This window comes from Diplotaxodon limnothrissa, linkage group LG3 (assembly GCF_057381915.1).
Source record: "Diplotaxodon limnothrissa isolate DT_005_m linkage group LG3, D_limnothrissa_male_GT1.1, whole genome shotgun sequence".
Classification (NCBI taxonomy): domain Eukaryota; kingdom Metazoa; phylum Chordata; class Actinopteri; order Cichliformes; family Cichlidae; genus Diplotaxodon; species Diplotaxodon limnothrissa.
The window spans coordinates 14,636,750-14,653,738 of NC_140598.1; the positions used below are offsets into that span (position 1 = coordinate 14,636,750).

At 40.2% G+C, this 16,989-nt stretch overlaps 1 protein-coding gene across 1 annotated transcript in view; it reads right to left on the reverse strand.

Annotated features, from left to right (window-relative positions):
• Positions 1-16,989, reverse strand: part of LOC146634638 (protein NLRC3-like) — a 272,849-nt gene that overhangs the window by 14,024 nt on the left and 241,836 nt on the right. The window lies entirely within an intron of this gene.

Below are 16,989 nucleotides of genomic sequence, written 5' to 3' on the forward strand. Positions count from 1 at the left end.
CAGCTGCCTCACCTCATGTTGGGTATGAACCTCTTCACTCTGTCCCTCTGTGATGTAGAGCTCAGTGTAGATCCTGTTGAGGAGGGTTCTACTTCCTGTTTCATCACTTCCTTCAGTCACACGTTCACATCTCCTCCTCAGACTGATCTTATGTTCATCTAAAACCTCCTGCAGACCAACATCTGCTGAAAGAAAGAAAAACAATGAGACTAAAGAGAAAGAAAACTCTTCAATGTCTGAACAACACAAGAAGTCCAGTTTTCAGAAATGAGTCCATCAGCAGACAGATGTTCAGTCTTACTTTGTACACAGCTGCTCTGACTGGCTGTCTGCAGTCCAGCTCTGCTTCTGGATCTTTCTCCACACTGTGCAGAAGCTCTGATGGTGACACAGAAAAGTCACAGTGGAGATACTTCTGTCCACCTTTGATTAGACTCATTATAAAAAGGAAAACAAAGTTTGAACACAGTCATGTTTCCAGTTCACTGACTTACATTTATTCCATGGATACTCACTCTAACCTGAACCACAGCTACAACCCAACATTGTTGAGGCCTCATCTCCTCCTTTCCTGACTGTAGAGGTTAAATATGCAACAACCAACAAATAAAAGAATTTGGTTCATTTCAAAGAAATTCACACGGTGACCAAGTAAAGTAACCGTAGTAAAGGAGACAACATCCCGTTGATGGTGGGATTATTTGAAAGATTTGCTTTGGTCACGTCACCAAATGCAGTTGAACCACCCGTGGATCCATGTTTGACCATTCTACCACTCTGAGCTCTGCTTTTGAATCATTTTATTATTATCATCATTCATTTATTCATTCTTTGGAGGGGGGCTATTTCCTAATGCCGCCCTAATAAGCTGATGTTCAAGGGGAAATATAACAGAAACTCTTTCAGTGTTATTCATTAATAAATTAACAGATAAACTGTGAAGAAGAAAAAACTGAGATTTAAAGGAGAGAGTGAGAAACTTGATCATCCATCCTCATAATACATGTTTATCAGTATCTGCTGTGACCATACTGCAGTAATAACTACAAGTCTACATTTCTGTGACTGTTGATCAATCACAGCAGGAATCTGAGCTCATCTCTGCACACAGAGCAGCTTCAGCTCTGGGATAAACTGCTCGCTTCACGTCCTTCTCAGCTCACAGACACTCATCCTGATATTTTCCTTTAACATTTGATGGTATAATTCATCTGAGTTTACACTTTATCTGCATAAATACAGAAAAACAGACCCAAACACCAGAAACCATCAGTTTCACCATGTAGAATATATTGTTGTTTCCTTGCTTTTAATTCAGAGAAAAACTCTGATTTGGATTTTCTCTGTTCTCTTTGCCACAGCCCATCCCAGCAGCAGCTGAAGCAGCTGACTGTCACAACACTGAATAACACTTTAGGAGGAATTTCAGAGGTCAGTAAAGCTCCAGGTTCAACATCAGTTAATTAATCGTAGTTCATCATAAATGTGAACCTGGCTGGCACACATGTTAATGTTAGCCATTTAAATATTAGCAGTTAGCTGAGGCCACAAGAAGAAGAGGCCCTAGAAGAACAATGGATGATAAGATTAGATTTTCAAGACTAGGCAGAGACGTGTTTTCCTTTACTGTCTCTTACAGAGGAGGGAGCAGATACCAGACGAGGTCACGGAGGTACGGGGAGGATTCGCAGCAGACAGCAAGACTGCCACGTCCATGCGAGAGAGCGATGGCTACGATAATCTCTGTTTTTAAGATAAGATAAGAGATAAGATAAGATAGAACTTTATTAATCCCTCGGGTGGGTTCCTCTGGGAAATTCGACTTCCAAAAAGCACAGCAACGACCGAAGTTACAGTTACAGAATTGTTTTATTATTTTTATATATATATATATATATATATATATATATATATATATATATATATATATATATATATATATATATATATATATATACACACACACACACACACATATATAAATACAGAGACAAATATAAATAAAATATACAAAGGGGATAAATAGAATAAATAGGAATAAAAAATAAAATAAAAATACAATGTCTCCCTATATAATGTTGTACAGCCCATGTGAGGGTTATCCTCTCTGCGAACCAGATGCTTGATTTCACACAGAGGTCCACCAACTGAATTTGATCAGTTATGGAACGATTTACCTCGACAGGCTCCTTCACTCGCTGCTTTTAAACCTCCTTTAAAACACACTTTTACTCCCTGACCTTTGACCCAGTGTGACATGTTGACTCACTACCTCAGACAGCTTAAAATAGTCTTTTTGTTTTTTGGTGCTGCCTAAAAGAACCGTGAAATATCTGTCCTATATACAGTTATGTTTTGTTGACAGAAGATGTGGTTGTTTTGTTTGATTTGTAGTACCAAGTGTGAAATAAATAAAAATGAAATGAAATGAAATGAAATGAAATGAAATGTTCATATATTTTTGTGCTACATCAGGAAACTCAAAAACATAGTTTTTAATATTTTAATCCTTATTTTTAAAACTTTTTTTGTCATTTTTCTGAATAACACTTTAGGAGGAACGTCTTGATGCATTCTCAATCATCCAGGAAAGTAAATCTCCAAAAGTTGATTCTCTTCATCTGGACGTAGCGTAAATGTGTCCCAGCTGGACTTTTGTCAAAGCTGGAAAGGCTCCTAAAGAAAGTTCCAGTCGATCCAGGAGAGAAGGACAACCGCTGCCTAAGAGAAAACCTGTAGCTATCCCATATGTGTCAGGAGTGTCGGAGCAGCTGAGTCGCATTTTTTCTAAACACTGGGTCTCTGTGGCTTTTAAACCCCAAAACACGCTGCGCCAAAAACTGGTCCACCCCAAGGATCGGGTCCCCCGACACAAACAGAGTAACATAGTGTACGCTGTTAAGTGCAGGACGATTGGCAGGATTTATACATCGAGGAAACCAAACAACCTCTGGCTACAACACAGCAGAGCCACCTCGTCAGGCCAGGACTCTGCAGTCTATTTACACCTACAGGCCAGTGGACACTCTTTCAATGATGAGGATGTAACATCCCGGACAGGGAGGAACGCTGGTTTGAAGGCGGAGTCAAGGAGGCCATTTACGTGAAAAGGGAAAGACCATCTCTGAATTGAGGAGGGGCCTAAGGGTACATCTGTCACCATCTTACATGCTGTGATTGCAGCCATTCCCCAACTCTCTGTGAATGGTACTCATGACCATTGATCAGTGGTTGTTGATCAATGGTCATGAGAATTGCATAATTAAGATTAAGGAACTGACCTCACAGCCCATTGTTCCTTCAGTGGGCTGGTTTCAGTCATTATGCAAATGTCCTGTTTATAAGATTGAATCCTGCAGTCAGCTGAGACTGAAGGAGTCACCTGGATGAGAGACGAAATGTTTCTCCCACTAAACGCTACGTCCAGATGAACTGAATCAACTTTTGGAGAAAGAAGTTGAATCAGTATTTCAGCTTTAAGAGGGTATTTTAACACAAACATCAGTCCTTCTACTTAAGTATGTTTGACACTTTGTTTACACCTAAATTAACTTTACTGTTAACGAGTTTTCATGTTTCTGTAATCCACCAGTGTGCTCATGCTTTTTTAAGTGAAAACATATTTTTAATGATCAAATATAATTATGTTTGTTATTTGTGGATTTTAAATGTCCTTGACAGAGACAGATGATGATCATTATCCTGCACTGTGCTCTCAGGTTTGGTCGAGCTAGCACAAAGAATGGCTATGTTGAACTTCCTCCTGGGATCTACACTAAGAAGTGAGTCCAACATTAGCAGGGTCTCTTTCCTTTATCTGATTCACTTTAGCATTCACAGTCACGTGAAGCTTGTTATTAACTCGATAAGTCAACCCAGGGTTTCAGCTGAGCGCTCACATGAAACATGGCAGCATCTGATCAATCATATTCATGGAGACGTGTATCAGCAACAGAGCAGCTGAGTTTGCAGAAGGAAGTCAAACTAAACCACAGGAACAATATGAGGAGATTACACACATAATAAAATACTAGCAGTAACACAGCTGCTGCAGACAAATCAGTCGTGTGATCGTGTGTGAGAGGAGAAGGACTGTAAAGGAGTTTGGTGTTAAAAGCTCTGTATGAATGTGGGAGACTTTGAAGGGCTTTAAAAAGGCCAATATAAAATAAAAGGCAGCAAAATTGCTGAGTGTGAAAGTCACCAGACTTATCAGAGCTCTGTGATTAAGACCTGTAAGAACACCTGTTTGTACTTGTTGGCATTATATCAAACACACACGTATATTAAGCCTTTGTTTGAACTCTGGTTGAATTTGTTACTTTCAGACTGTGAAACATCACAGAGGCTGCAGCTGCAGATCTTTTATTCACCTGGAAATTTACTTTAAATGTTAGATGGAAAATGTATTGCTCAGTTTAACCAAAGTAAGAACAAGAATCCATAAACCTTCATAAAGACAAACATCTCCCAGAACATTGAGCTGCTGAAGTGTCACTGAAGGGAAAAACTATTTGTCCTCCTCCATCCAGCAACACCTGAAACACCTGAGTGGAAGCTCCTCCCTACACTGTGTTTGAAGCAAAGCACAAAGGAGACACCTGCTGGAGCAGCTGGAGTCCTACAGACACTCAGCCTCTTCACTACACAAACACCTCCTACAACATCCACTCTTTCCACTCTGACTGCTGTGTTTGTGGAAACACTCCAACACACACCGCTTCACATACCAACATAGAAATGTGTGTGAAAAAGAGCTGAGCTGATATTAAACATGAGGATTTATTCAGAAATACAGAGTCAGGAACAACATCTAGACACACATTACCTCTCAGCAGCAGAAGAACAGCCTTTAAAGTGAACACCAACATCCTTCGACCTGTTGCTCTTTAAAGAAACACAGCTGGGTTCAGGTCCAGGAGATTCTGGCCTCTTATTGATCCTAAAAGAAAAACAATAAATGTAACAGCTTCATGAGACAGGAAGGAAAAACTGGAAATATTAAATTAAAGATATGATGAACAATCTCATAAAAATAATGTACTTACTCTTTGTCACATAACAGTCTTTTGTTAAATTTTACACCAACACCCTTCGACTCGTTGCTCTTTAAGGAAACACAGCTGGGTTCAGGTCCAGGTTCTGGATTAGTTTCAGGGTTATGTCCAGCTGAGCCTGGTACGCCCCACAGCTCTGGGCTTTAAAACAACACACACAGAGGTATGAGTGTGAATAATGATGGAGCAGTGATGTGAGTGCTGAGCTGTGACATGGAGAAGAGTCATGGACAGTTAGAGATGGTCATCTCACCTCTGAGCTTTGGTCTGGCTCTCATGTTCCCCACACAGAGTGCTTTTAGAGGGAGGGACTCCCTCCTCTCTGTCCTCACACTGATCCATGCTGCTCAATTCACATCAGCTCACACACACTTTCTACCTTCACCTGCAGAGGAAACACAAATCATTCATGTGCACATCAACTGAGAGCTGCAGAGGTCGTGTCTGATGTGTTGGACTAACATCCATCTGAGACGCAGCTTTCATCAGTTCACTACAAAAAGTGTCACAGAGCCCAGTTCAGCCTCCAAATCCTCCATTACTGTAGTCCTACAAAGCAGCAGGTCAAACATGGCTGCAGAGAGCAGCTTTATGTCAGTAACCATGTCCAGGACCGAGCTGACTGCTTACAGAGTTCATACTCTAACTGCTAGCTGCTCTGCTAGCTAAGCTAACTCAGTAACAGTGACTCTGACAGCAGTTACTGTGGAACAACGGCCGAGCTCAGGACACATTCAGTGTGTTTAGTCTGAGTCCTGGACTCTGATTCAATGGATTCAATCCAGCTCAGAGTTTCATGTGTTCATCAGAATAAAATACATGTACTAATATAACAGAAGTAATGCTCTGAATGCAGGACTGTAATGGAGGATAAATAAGGTTTTTACAGCCTGAAAGAAACATTCAGTTCATATATTTGTAGACAGTGAAGCAGTTTTTAATACTGCAGCTGTTTCCTTCACCTGTGTGTGTGTGAGCCACACCTTCATGTGCTGCTGTAGAAATATGTGGTCTGACTGCTCAGACTGAGTCTAGGAGGAAAGTTCACACGCTGGAGAAAGTTTTGTTCCTAACTTTGTCAGAGTTCGGCTCCAAAGACAAAGAAGACGGAGCTCACAGTCTGTAGATGGTCCTCAGTGTGTGTGTGAAGCCAAAAGAGCACACAGGAGTGTGTTTATGTCAGCAAATCTGTGTGTGAAGAGTCTGAGGGAGTGTGTGAATGAGACTCAACACTGAACAGTCCAAGAAAAGCGTCTGGATTTCTTTAAGTTTAACTTAAAGAAGTCCAGACGCTTTTCTTTTTGTCTCCATAATGTCTCCATAATGCTGCAATGTTATCTGCCCCAGAAACACTGTGCAGAAGCTCTGATGGTGACACAGAAAAGTCACAGTGGAGATACTTCTGTCCACCTTTGATTAGACTCATTATAAAAAGGAAAACAAAGTTTGAACACAGTCATGTTTCCAGTTCACTGACTTACATTTATTCCATGGACACTCACTCTAACCTGAACCACAGCTACAACCCAACATTGTTGAGGCCTCATCTCCTCCTTTCCTGACTGTAGAGGTTAAATATGTTTATCAGTATCTGCTGTGACCATACTGCAGTAATAACTACAAGTCTACATTTCTGTGACTGTTGATTAATCACAGCAGGAATCTGAGCTCATCTCTGCACACAGAGCAGCTTCAGCTCTGGGATAAACTGCTCGCTTCACGTCCTTCTCAGCTCACAGACATCTGAAGATTAAACCGCTACATTCTCGGCTAAAAAATATTAAAACGGTATTTGGTGAGAAACAAACAGGGTTTTTCAAAGTTCAGTTCTGTTAGTTTCCACATGGCAGTTGTTGGTGTGCAGTAACGCCTTCTAAAAACAATGGCCACCAGGCCAAAGCAATGGTTCTGACTCGATCAGCATTAACCCCGCCCCCTGGGTTTGATGGGTGAGGTTGACAGATAAAATAAATTTATGGTGAGACCTGAAGGAGTCAACTGTGCCAAAATGAATTAATTAAATACACCATTAAATAATTATTTAAATGTGGCAATAATTAATTAAAACGTGAAATAAATAAATAATTAATTAAATGTGTCAAAAATTATTTATTTAATTAATTATTTCAAATTAAAATTTATTATTGTCACATTTAATTTATTATTTAATGGTGCATTTAATTAATTCATTATGGCACTCCTGGCGTTCCATACTGTGGTTGGGTCGACTTTACTATATAGATGTTTCACATGTTTCCATCTCAGCAGCCCCGTTGACAGATCACAGTATTATTACTTTTAAACTTAACCCTGAAAATAAAACGCAGTTTAAAAAAGATTACTGGAAATTTAATGCAGGTCTATTAATTGATGACGGGTATGTTAAGATAGTTAAAGAGCTCCTCCATAACATTTACAACAACGTAACAATTGGCAATTACATACATAGATGGGAATTTTTTAATTTAAAGTTAGAGAATTTTCAATTACGTTTAGTAAAATGAAAAGTAGACAACAGAAGGAATTTGAAAGTAAATTACTTTACGATATAAATAACTATTGTAATAGACATTTTATGTCAGAGGCTGATAAGAAATCCCTGTTGTCTTTACTCAATTAGATGATCTATACAAGAAAAAGGCTCATGGAGCTTACATTAGAGCTCGTGCAAAATGGATAGAAGAAGGTGAAAAAGTGCTTCATATTTCTACAATTTGGAGAAACGGAGGCAAGAAAAGAAATCTATTAATACAATAATCGTAAATGGGGAGGAATGCACAAATCATAAGACTGTAGCGGAAGAAAAACATAAATTTTACTCAAATTTATTCTCCTCAAAATATTTAATCACTGATTCATTAAGTTTTTTGATCAGATTGAACCTTATACTCCAAAAATCGATTCTGTATTCAGAGAAATTTGTGATTCTGATATATCACTGCATGACTGAGATCAAGCCTTAAACAAACTGAAAATGACAAAGCTCCTGGTCAGGGTGGCTTGACTGAAATCTTTTATAAATTCTTCTGGAAAGAAATAAAAAAGTTTTTCTTCAAAACTATTACTGAAATCATTAGTAATGAAATGTTAGCAACGACAATGAAACAATAATTCAAACGGTATTTTGGTTTTATTTCCCCAAAATAATTTTCGAGAAGCCCTGAATTTCTTTTAAAGTGCGACTTTGAAATTTCCAAATTAAATTATCCAATTTTCACAAACAGGTTCACCAGTACTGGAAAAAGATATTAGCATATTTTTTCTCCACATACAAATTCGATTTGGAACAACAGATGTATACGATAAAAGAAAATCCATCTTTTATAAGGATTGGATGGATCATGGCATTTGGACGGTTTTACACCTTTTAGACAATGACGGAAATGTGTTAACATATAACAAATTCATAGATAATTATGGCATATCATGTACTCAGAGTAAATTCATTAAAGTTGTGAAAGCCATTCCCCCTGCAATGATTCAGATGTCTTCCCCCGACTGAACAACAACCCGTCAACAACATGCTGTGACTCTTCTTCCCTCTAAAGTCCTGGTGTTAACACTCACCCTGCATCAGCTTCACCTTTTTTTTAAATTGTTTTTACTTTTCAAACCAACGGATCATTTGAAGCCAACCATCCAAAAACTGCTTCAGCTGTGTTTGATGTTTATGCTACAGCCTGTTTACAATGTGTTACATACTTAAAAGGATAAATCAATATGAAGAACATGAAAGTAATTTGGGCTAAATGTGGAAGGAAAAATCGTCATTGACATTTAGTAGTGCTGTATATTGCTGATTATCCTGATTTGTTGTTTAGTTTTGCATTGTTACATAAAGATACATGTTAGAGGGATTTTTGGGTTGTTGGCGCCCTCTTGTAAGAATAATTACATTGCAGATAGGGGGCAGGTGCTGAGAAGAATTTTTTCTTCTTCCTGTTCCTTTTCACCCATGGGTGCAGTGTTATATTAATGGGAAGGAGGATCTGTATGTAGGAAACAAAACACTGTTGAACCACGTGTGAAATAAATAAAGAAATGAAATGAAATATAATCAATATCAGATATCAGAGCAACAGAAACCTCGGTGATCAGGACGCTGGGACTGAGAACAGGAAGTGGCTCAAACCTCACAGGTTCATAACGTCACCCTGAACTCCACTCACGGAGTTTCTGTCGCCATTGTAGTTTTTAAAGTCCCGTGATAAAGGCGGGTCTTTCTGTGAATCCGCACGCTCATTGGCTAATAGCTCGAGATTGACACATCGTTATCCAATGAGCGTGCGGGAACTTCCGACATAAAGTTGTTTCCTTTGAAAAACCAAAGTCTGATTATTTTTGCCTCCACTGACGGAGCCTGTTGTTCCCGCCACAGAGACACAGTAATGTCAGAGCGGTGTTAACACTCACCCTGCCTCAGCACAGCTCTCACTCTCCTCCTGCTCTCTCACACTAAACGGAGGCTCAGCTAAACTCACTTCCTCTCTACTTACAGGAAACCAGCGCTCAGAGGAGCCGACCGGCCTCACATTTCACCCACAGACACGAACAGCGTGGAATTATTTTATGTCGTAAGAAGAAACATATTCATGTAAACACTCACCTGCCTCAGCTCCACCTTCCTCCTCCTCTCAACGGAGGCTCAATACTTTCACTTTCACTGCTGCTCCCTAAACACAGAGGATGCTGGGACTTGTAGTTTTTTCCTTCCGGTGCGGTCTTCCTCTTTGTTTGTTTTTGTTTGTGTTCAAGTTATTTCGATCATGTAAACATCAACAGAACACGTGAAGCCACACAGAGTTTGTATGTCGAGGTGGGTAGGAGGGTTTGAGGGTTTGGGGAGGGGTCAGAGGGAAGAGGTCTCGCCAGTTGCAGGATCTCTAACATTAGAATCTAAAAATGTGTCTTATATAGGTGTTATTTTGGTACTTTACACGTCACACAGTTTCAACAACTCCTTATATGGTACAAGTTCCTCTTTTCTGTCTGGCTTCCTGTATTTATTAATATGCTTGTATATTTCTACACTAACTTCCTGTTTTTCAGTCTGGCTGAGCACTTAGTTTGTGAGTCAAAAGTGGCCTTGCTTTACTAACCTTCATTATTAAAGTACATAAAACTATATAATCAGAAAATAAGCACTAAGAATATATTAATTACATGACAGTTCTCTCCCTTTTCGTGTTTGCTAAGAAACACGACATAATTCCTAATTTATCCCATTAAGTTTACCTGCATGTTAAAAGGCTAAAATATAACAAAAGAGATTATGCTAAACAAAATGAAACCTTTCAATTGCCCAACCCTATCTGTCCCCTCAACGGGTTGTATGTTTTCAATGTTTCCTTATTATTCCGTCATAATTACTTCTATCCACAACAAATAAATCAAGCTCTAAGACAGCACCTGTGAAATGTGAAATGTCCTAAATCTACTTCCTACACCCCCTTTTTTACCCAGAATCCCAATTTAAACCCACTCCTGACTTCCCTCAGTGCTCACTGTAAACTCCAAACAGATACAATCAGCTTTTCTGGTAAAAGGTCCTAGATTATTTTGTCAATCTTTGGAAAACATCCTCTACAGAGTTTCATTTTTAAAACCCCTTTAACGGGTTGAGCATAACCGGCCTGAACACTGCGTTTGGGTTATTTACATAACATAGAAATCCTGCAACTGTTCCTAAAGTCCCTCTCATTACTCTTCATTACTTTTATGCTCACATTTAACCTGTGTCTAACGAGCTTTTAATCTCCTAAACAACACATTTTCTGGAACTATGGTTCTCTGTGCTCTGTGCTTCTTTTGGTTCCCCTTTCTCTGGTTGGTTCCGTTCGGTCTGGGGCTTCCAGGATTCTCGCCACCCCTGTAGTCGCTGTGGTCCTGAAATCTTCTCCTGTAAAGGATAGAAAACAAAACGCCTCTCTCTGCTACACCTCAATAATCTACTGTGTGCATCTATTGTTCCCTTAATTATTCAAAGTTGGTTCAAGATATCATGTTCTGGGCTCTGTCCTTTATATTAACTTTACTTAATCTTTAATTAATCTTAATTTACTTGATCTCAATGTTCTTTATGTGTGTGAGCAACACTTTTAATTTTATTAAACACACCCAGGGTCAGATATACACCATCACCATATCAGCATAAAAACAGACAGAGACGTTCCTCTTTCTGTCACATTCTTCCATACATGACAATTTGTTTCACCTTCCAGATGATTCCTGGGGACTTACAATTTCTTGACTCTTCTTCTGTCACTTGTTACTAGGCAGCTCAAATGCAGTTAGAAGCTAAATGAATTCCAGGCCCTCGGCCTGGCCTATGTTTAAATCATTTGTGTTTGTAAGCGTGTATGCGGTTTAACCTTCTGCTGCTCCAAGTCACTTACACAATAGATCATCGGGACATCGTGCCCAACGAAGCTTAAGACCTTGAATAGACTGAGCATCAACTCTTTCATGATCACAATATGCAATGTGTGTATACAATGATTATAGCTGCACCTTTAATAAAAGTTTTAGTCTAATGCCAGTAGCTTTAATAAACATTTTAATGCAATGTTAATGATGAAGGCTATATTGTAGCAGTAAAGTATTTTCTTTATTCCCACATTCCCTCTCTTGACCTTTCAAAAAGAAAGGTCACCACACTTCGTGTTGTGTCACTCCTCGGCCCATTTGGCCGCTTCTAAGTCCATCAATGGCATCATGGCCACTGGAACGACCGTTCTGGGGTCCACTGCCCTCGTTATTACCTTTTCCAGCAGTCCTCTGGCGCAAGGAATGAGACAACAACCGCAGGTGACCAGTATCGCTAAAAAGTGGCAGTAGAAAACATTGCAGACATGAAAAACCCCTTCCATTTCCCAAACACTGAGGTCATCCAGCTGTCCAGCGGATTGTCAATTCCCGAGTGCTCATGCATGGTTTTAGACAGAGTTTTCAGCCCCTCCGTATCCGTTACCGTATCCGTATCCGTTGAGAATTTAAAGCATGTGTAGTTGTTTCGTTTGGGCCTACTTGTGTTTGCTTGTGAATTAGGGGAAATAAGCTGGACAAGATAGTCCAGTTGCCAGTGCTCACCGCTTCTCTAGTCAACCGCAACATGCAGTCATAGCCCCACTTGTCCTCTGGATACAGTGGTGCGGGCTCCGTGAACAAACGTGGTCTAGCTGAAGCACAGGCAACACAATCAGATACATGTTGTTCTTTAGCATTTTGAGCCACCCAGTCCAGCCAGAGGTTACTGTCACTGAAGCCGGTGGCACGCTCAATCAGGTCCTCAGTCCTAGTGTAATCCACCGTCAGGACTGGCCTCCCGTTTGTTTCCTGCTCCTCTTAATGTAATGGTACATTTTATTTTACTTTATCAGACTTACCCAAAATATATATGCTTTCGTTACTTTGCTGCTGTTTTAATAATTTACTGTTTAAAAGTCAAGTCAAGTATTTATTTATTGTCATTGTCAAAGAACAATGAAATTGCGTTTGGGGCTTCCGTACAACCCGTAAAAAAAAAAAAAAAAAAAAAAAACCCCTTAAAACCCAAGTGTAAATATTTAACCCAGTGTGACTTCAGTGCAATGAGACAATCCTTAGCAACAACATGAGAACAAGACAGGTAATGTTCATAGGACATTCAGACAAAGACCTGAGAAACATGACAAACTGCAACAATGCAACCCGTTCAATATTATTATACTGTGAGATATGATGGTTGTCTATTTAAGAAAGGGGGGGGGGGGGGGGGGGGGGGGGCAGGGGGGGAAAAGGGAAAAAAACCTTGGTCACTTGGACAAGTCTTTGTAATTATTTTCCTCTATCAAATTTAATTGACTTCTACAGTGGCCTGCTTTTGTTAATAGTAACATGAGTAACATCCAACATTTTCTCCCCTTTAGCATCTGGTATTTCCCCCACTATATAATGTACTACCATAATTTACACCCAGTCAATAAAACAGAATTTTCTCAAAGCAAACATCGGCAACCCAAAATAAGCAGCCCCAGAATTAAGTCTTCCGCTCCTCCTGCTCATGGCAAAAGCAAAGCAAAGCAAAGCAAAGCAAAGCAAAGCATCCCCTTTCTCTTGCCAGCATGGTGAATTGTTTGTCAGCATTTATTCATCCTACTCTTGGTCCAGTCTTTATCTCAGTGTCCAGTCAGTCCAACCTTTAGTCCACATCGTCAGTCCAGTCACAGTCCATTCACACACATTCACACCAGATATTGCTGAGGGTGGAGACTCCTGCGCAAATAATCAGATTCTCCACCCTCAGCAACGTGAGCTCATTCATTTGTTTTATTTTGTTTTGTTTTTTGTTTTTTAGGAAAAGAGTTCTTTATGCTCTTGGACTGGATTGACTCGCTGCAATCATTTTAGACAGGGACTTACAACCTGATCAGGTCCCCACAGGTCAGCTTTTCCTCAGCCAGTTGTAATCTGGAAAAGCTCACCTTATATTTGTTCTCCCGAAAACTTTTACAGCGCTGTTAATTCAATCTTTCAGGCCTGCTTAGAACAAAAATGAGAAAAAGAGAGCTGATTATTAGCTCATCAGAGCACAAAACATCATCACCTGACAGGTTTTCTCTAAGTGCACTGTTACAATGTTAATGGCCCAGTTCTAACCATGTCCATGTTTAATAAAACTCCCTCTATTAAAATAAGAAAACAACCCAAACCTAACCGACAGAATCAACCCATCACTAAAACAACAACCCCAAAAATCTTAATCACAGAAAAGTTTTGCCTCAAGTTCTTCAGCGTCCTGACAGTCTGAGGTCAACTGACATAGTCTCACCTGCTCAATACACAGAAAATCTTGTTAAAAGCTGCACAGTTTTGCACACCATTGATATTCTCATTAAGCCCTTTCTAAAGACGTTATAACCATCTATCATCACTAAATTCTAAATTTCTTTTCCAAATCTGGACGACTGCACTTAGTCACAGACCTGACCACTTTATTTAATTATCCTGTCTGTTACCAAGCCTTTCTTCTCACACAGTCACAGTGTGTGTTTCAGTGCAAGCTTCACTCATCCAGTCAGACAGGAAACACAAGTTCTCCTTTTTCTGTTCCTGTCCCCAGTCATTCAACTCATTTGCATACTGAGTCATATCTCAACGTCCCTGAGTTATTCCTCAACTTCAGGGTTTAAGTGTGTTACATTCACACTATTTTAACACTGATGAAAGATAACAAGCTGATTTTCATTGCATGTGTGTTATTAGTCAGGTTTAATCGATGTCTGTGCAGTGGAGCTGCAGATCCACCAGGACATGTTCTCAAAGCTGCCTTTCCTACACATTTCTCTGCTATAACTGGATCATTTTTAACTACTTTGATATTAGTCCAATGATCTTTGTATCACTTTTTCTTCACACTAAGTGACTTGGACAAGATGATAAACAGACTCACATGCTGAAGATGTTGTCTAATCTTCATGAGCTCTCTTGTATTTGTAAGTGTTAGTAAGGTTAATACATTTTCTGCTTGTGTGTGTGATTTTGTGTATGTTTCTATTTGCAGTGTTTCAGACTCCTTCACAATTTTCCCACTTAAGCAGTCAGTTTTCTTTTCCCCAGGTTTGCTAACCCAAATTTAGATTTCCCACATTAAATAACAGCGTTCCTCTGTGTTCTCACCTACTGCTCTCACTCCTTTGTCCTCTCCCACTTCAACAATCCAATAACAGGAAGTTCTCTTTCAGCTTTGTCCTGCATTCTCCACTGTCGCTCTTTAACTGCCGTGTTATTGCTCTTTGGAGCTGCATTCCTCGTCTTCAGTTAAGAGTGAGAGCTCGCTTGTCAGGTTTAGTGACACATGACGCTGTAAACAATTCAACCAGAAACTTGGCCTGAAACACCAGAAACTCCAATTTTCCATTCATGAGTGTAAGCGTGTCTTTGTTGCGTGTATGTTGTGTATTCATATTAATATTGAGTGTAAGCTGGTCTTCGTTGCCTCGATGTGTTTTTATAATCAGGTTTAATTCATGTATCCACTACAGAAGGCCTAAATACCGTGGCTATACATTTATAGCCCATAATTCTTCGGGTTTCGACAGCTATATTCTCCTGGAATACCTCGTTAAACAGGGTATTGCTCCGGGTGTAACAATGAGAGGGAGTCGTGTCGTTCTAATGTATGACAAATCCTATGATCAGAGATGGATGGACTCATTTAGCTCTCTGCCTTCTGCCTTGGGATTCGAGGACCTTGAAAAAGGCTTCTTTCCACACACATTTAACACAAGGGCTGACGAATTCTATGTAGGTCCTTATCCTGCCCCGTCTTTTTACGGGTATGAAAAAATGTCTGAATTTGAAAAGGAGAAATTGATGACGTGGTACAAGCCTGCCTGCAAGAAACCATTTGATTTACAGGCTGAAATGCGTAAGTACTGCATTAATGATGTCGAAGTGTTGAGAATGGCTTGTAAAATATACCGCGAGACCTTGATGGAGTGCACGCAGATTGATCCATTTTCACACGCCACCCTGGCATCATACTGCATGGGGATTTTCAAAACCTTGTTTCTTCCAAAAGACACCCTGGCACTGACTCATCACGGTGCGCATGTTGATCAGAATAAGACATTTTCAGACGTGTCTCTTGAATGGCTTCAATACGAAACAAAACATTGTTATCAAGCATGCTCTCAGAGGCGGCGAACAAAAAGTAGGACCTTATTTTGTGGATGGATTTGATGCTTCCAGCAGAAGTGCATATGAATTCATTGGGTGTTTCTATCATGGCTGTCTCCGCTGCTACCTGGAGACTGATGTTAACCCTGCCGCCAAGCTGTCATATGGCGAGTTGTATCATGCAAGTTGTGAGAAGGTGAATGCTCTAAGAATGCATTATGGTCTTAATGTCGTGGTCATGTGGGGGTGTGATTGGTCATCATTAAAGTCGACTGATCAGTCAGTCAAGGACTTTATGCACAAATACAAAAAGCCTGAGCCTCTGGACCCTAGAGACGCGTTGTTTGGGGGGAGGACTAATGCGATGAAACTGTACCACAAGGTTGATGATGGTGGAGATGAAAAGATCAGATACTATGATTTTACAAGTCTTTACCCCACTGTTCAGTGCACGAAACATTATCCAATAGGTCACCCTCAGATCATATCCAATCATTTTGACAGAGTTGAAAATTATTTTGGGTTTGTTAAGTGCACTGTGCTTCCTCCAAGGGGTCTATTTCATCCTGTTCTGCCCTACAAGTGCCACAATAAGCTGATGTTTCCTCTCTGCAGAACGTGTGCTGAAGAGCAGCGCCAGCACAGTGATTGTGTGCATGCTGAGCGTGAGAGGCAACTGTCAGGTACTTGGGTTTCCTTTGAGCTTGAAAAGGCTATTGAAAAAGGGTATCAGATTGTCTGCATCGCTGAAGTTTGGCACCTCCCTAATAAGACTGACACACTCAAAACATTTTTGAAATTGAAGCAGCAGGCATCTGGATACCCGAAAAATGTCAAAACAGCTGAGGAGCAGCAGAAGTTTGTTCCAGACTATTGTGAGAGAGAAGGCATCAGACTTGACCCTGCTAAGATTTGTGTAAACAAAGCAATCAGAAGTTGTAATAAACTGCTTCTGAACTCTCTCTGGGGGTGATTCTGCATGCGAACAAATATGCCATCTTGCGAGCTGATTACAGACCCTGCCAGATTCACACAGCTGATGTTCAGTGACCATTATGACGAACGCCAGTTTTGTTTCATCTCTGATGATGTTGTAGTGGTTCAGTGGTGTCACGCTGATGGTAGAGGGTCGCGGGTGAAGGATGTGAATGTCTTTGTCGGTGCTATGACTACGGCCTATGCGAGGCTCACTCTGTATGACTTGTTAGACAAGCAGCAGGAACGCATTCTTTACTGCGACACAGATTCAGTTATCTTCACCTCTCATCCCGGG